The sequence below is a fragment of the Pimephales promelas genome, chromosome 6 (genome assembly GCF_988280905.1).
Source record: "Pimephales promelas chromosome 6, fPimPro1.hap1.1, whole genome shotgun sequence".
Classification (NCBI taxonomy): Eukaryota; Metazoa; Chordata; class Actinopteri; order Cypriniformes; family Leuciscidae; genus Pimephales; species Pimephales promelas.
In genome coordinates, this window is record NC_142774.1 from 23908884 (window position 1) to 23912905 (window position 4022).

The 4022-nt window shown below is 38.7% G+C and overlaps 1 long non-coding RNA gene across 1 annotated transcript; it reads right to left on the reverse strand.

Annotated features, from left to right (window-relative positions):
* Positions 1–399: 399 nt before the first annotated feature.
* On the reverse strand, positions 400–1715 carry LOC148978577 (uncharacterized). The gene is made up of 2 exons (XR_016169025.1): positions 1342–1715; positions 400–466 (listed from the first exon to the last, which is right to left on the reverse strand). It is a non-coding gene; the product is annotated as an uncharacterized LOC148978577 (long non-coding RNA).
* Between the last annotated feature and the right edge of the window lie 2307 nt (positions 1716–4022).

A 4022-nucleotide genomic window follows, 5' to 3' on the forward strand; every position in this document is an offset into this window, starting at 1 on the left:
CCCAAGTAGCAGTGCTTCCCCTTCAGAAAATATAGTATTTATACGGTCAAAAGATGTCTGTGTCTCATATGGCCATGATATTTGCACACTCTGTGACTATACAAACCACAACATGTAAATACAGGGCCGGCGCTAGCCATTTGGGTGCCCTAAGCACAAATGCTTGGTGGTGCCCCCTTAACACCCCCCCCCCACCCCCACCACCCACTCACCCAAGGAATAACAACCATTCAGAATTTCTTAGTTAGGTTCTCTTTACTTCCAAAATAACTGCTGCAAATAAATACATTTACATTAACAATGGCACCAAATATGAAAAGAAATAAATAATAAAAAGGTTAAAATTATAAATACCAAAAACCACCACAATTACTAAAAACACATTTTTGGAACTGGCTACAACTGCTGGTTGATGGTTCTTCCTCCTGGCCTTGAGTTGCTCCTTGCATGTATTTTAGCATTGACCCTGCATTCAGAAATACAAGACAAAATATTCACGGATTGTACTAAATCAATAACCATCGTATACAAAAATATTGCACACATTAGTCTTTTATATAATATAGGCCTATGTGTCACTGGAACATTTAAAATTCAAAACTATATTCTACCTTTAAAAGAGGTCTGATGAGGCACAGTATAATAATTCTGTACATAATTTGTAGGGCTGGGAAAAGATGAATCGCGATTAATCGCATCCAAAATAAAAGTTTGTGTCTACATTAATGATTTAGGCCTATGTGTGTGTACTGTGTATAATTATTTTGTATATGTATTTAAGAAATATTTGTTATTTATATATAAAATATTTTAATTTATATATATATATATAATATAAATTATCTATTAATATATACAGTATATACATGCAAATATTTCTTAAATATATATGTGTGTATATTATATATACAAAATAATTATACACAGTACTCATGTAGAAACTTTTATTTTGGATGTGATTACGCTTTTCCCAGCCCTAATAATTTGACAACTCCATATGAAAATATACAAACAGTGAGATTGTGTTTTTTTTTTTTAATTGCAGTTTCACCAATAGATGTCGCCCTTGGGCCTTTGACCGCATTATCCGATAGAACAACAACGAAAAAACATATCTAAGCGATCTTCCTTTTCTTCTCAAACAAACTAACTGCATCTTAAACAGCCCAAGTTAAAAAAAAAACCCAGGGAGAAACCCCCGGACCCCCGTTAAAATAAAAAATTCTACATGCAGGGCAAAGCCCTGGATCATTTGCACAACTAGCGACGCCCCTCTGGACATGCATACACGAAGCAAGGGTGCCTACAAAACTAACACTTTTATTTAAAACATTGTCTTACCTGCAAACAAGTATCATCCCACTGTCTCTTCTTTTTCCTTTTTTCCGCCCCCGACTCTTTAGAGACCATGTCTGATGTCGATCAGGTGTCTGCCAAATTTGACACTGATTGAGGAACAGACCACTGCGAGGTGGGGAAGGGGGGGCACCAGAGGGAGAGTGGCACAGGAGATTCACCTTTTTCTCCACTAATTTGGTCTAGGCCTATATTACTTTTGTATTGCTTTTGTATATTAACATGCTTTAGACGTATTGTATTTGTTATTTATACTAGTAGCCTATTGTGATGATTTTTCACCACCCAGATTTTTTGGTGCCCCCCCAAGCACTTGGTGCCCTACGCGCAGTGCGTGATGTGCGTGTGCGGAGCGCCGGCCCTGTGTAAATAGGAAAACGTTTGCGTTATTTTGCCACTCATTTGGATCAGTATGAAAGCTGCAACCATTCACATCCAGTCTTTGTGCTAAGCTAGGCTAGCGGTGGGTGGGTCAAACAGACTTATAGCACGCACGGAGATGAAAAAGGTATGTATGGACTTATCTAACTCTGGGGGGTAAGGTGAATAGGCTAAAGTCCCAAAAAGTCGGAGTGTTCCTTTAACCAGAGATTAGGCTTGTTTGAGATGAGCAAAATCGGCAAAATCTGCGCAGAATCGATCACCGGTTATCAGCGCGAGATGCATGCCGGTTAGAAAGAGATGGTGCTCGATGCAGAGCCAAATGGGAGGAGCTAGAGCTCAAGCTCCCCCTTTTCTGGAGCTCCAGCTCCACCTCGCTAAATTTAGTGGGCGGGGCTTCGCTGCAGCTTCCAATGGGAAGAGCTAGAGCTCTAGCTCACCCTCGCTGGAACTAGTGGACAGAACATAACGCGCTATCAAGCCTGTTAATGTTAGTGCGAGTTTCACCCGTGATGAAAGGACAAGTTTGTTTTGATGCGCAAGGTGCTGGCAAACATAATATTATATTTTACTCTAAGATTTGTCATGATTATGATAAATTATACAATGATTTATCGTTTCTGTGACAAACGCGTAAACACTTAGAACATTGCTCACACTATCTGTGCGTGTTTCTAAAAACTGTTGAAAACTTTGTATCTATGTATTCTTTTCTCTTAATTACGATGAACAGTTTCGTTGTTTTCCTCACTTTTAAAGCCGCTTTGGACAAAAGCGTCTGCTATATGATTATGTAAATTACTAGACAAAGGCAATGTGTGCACGTTTATTTTGTCCACCGCAGTAACGCGAGTTATTTGTTGTAAATTAATCTAAAAAAAGATTGTGTAAATAAATCATCTGATTAATTCATTAAATAAAAAATAAGACCAGGTTACCTAATCTGCCCTTTTTGTACGTTAATGTAAAAGCATAAGCTACTCCAATAGGCCAGTTGTATTTTTTATATATATATTGTAAATTAAAGTGTACAATTGACTGTATTGGATAGACTCAACCTTCATGTTATAGGCTATGCATTAACCCGTTTAATCCCAAATTTTTTCTTGCAACTTGAGTACATGCATTTTACTCCTTAGACCTCCCTAACACTCAAACAATATGCCTTTTTTGATTTTATGTTGGTTAAGTTAGTGAAATATTAGGTTTTATACTCGGTCACAATAGTGACCGGTGGGAAACTACATAGTCAGAATTCATTCAAATTCTTCAATTTGACCTATTGACACAATTCATTACAAGACATCCAATATCTCGTTTTGTCATTTCGTGAAGAAGGCTTAGTGAGGTGAAAAGGTTGTCATGAACAAAGTTACACCCTGGAGGAACTTCTGCTTGTTCGTCTAGACCCCTATGGGCTAGACCATGTCTACACTTGGCCAGTCCTAGGCCTAGGCCGAAACTGTCCTAGGCCAGTTTCAGGTAGATGTGTGTGCACTCTTTCAGTGCACTGAAGATGGGCCGAATGTTGTAGAAAGGGTTGTTTGTGGTCATGTGTGAGGCACACCATTTGGTTCTCATGAACATCTGCACAATCCTCCAGATCACATCTGCATCGCCATTCAATAGTCTACCTGGCAAATGGGCCGTTCCACCCTGGGACTCCCTATCTGAGCCATCACTATTACAGTCACTTTCAATTTGGGGTGGGGGGAAGGGGGTCATGCACGTCCAGAAGGTCCAACACATTGAACGTTTCTGGGATACTGATAACTGCACTAAACAAAATTATAAATGCAACACTTTTGTTTTTGCCCCCATTTTTCATGAGCTGAACTCAAAGATCTAGACCATTTCTATGTACACAAAAGGCCTATTTCTATCAAATATTGTTCACAAAGCTGTCTAAATCTGTGTTAGTGAGCACTTCTCCTTCGCCGTGATCATCCATCCTCATCACAGATGTGGCATATTCAGTGTAGGATTGCCAATACCCGCCAATATCTGCCTATACTGTACCTGTGTTTTTAATTGAAGCACTGCTATACTGTTATACTACCGGTCACAATTGTGACCGTAAACAAATTTACAAGTCTTACGAGCAAAATATAAATGCAGGAGTATAATTCTCAAAATATATCAGTAGTAGACCCTTTAAAGAACATATGTACAAAATTTGATAGTTCTATCTGTAAATTAAGATGTTTTATATACTACTTATTTTAGTAGTCTGAGGAAGAAATCTTCTTCTAGATGTGCAAGCAGGAAGTGACCTGATCTGGTCA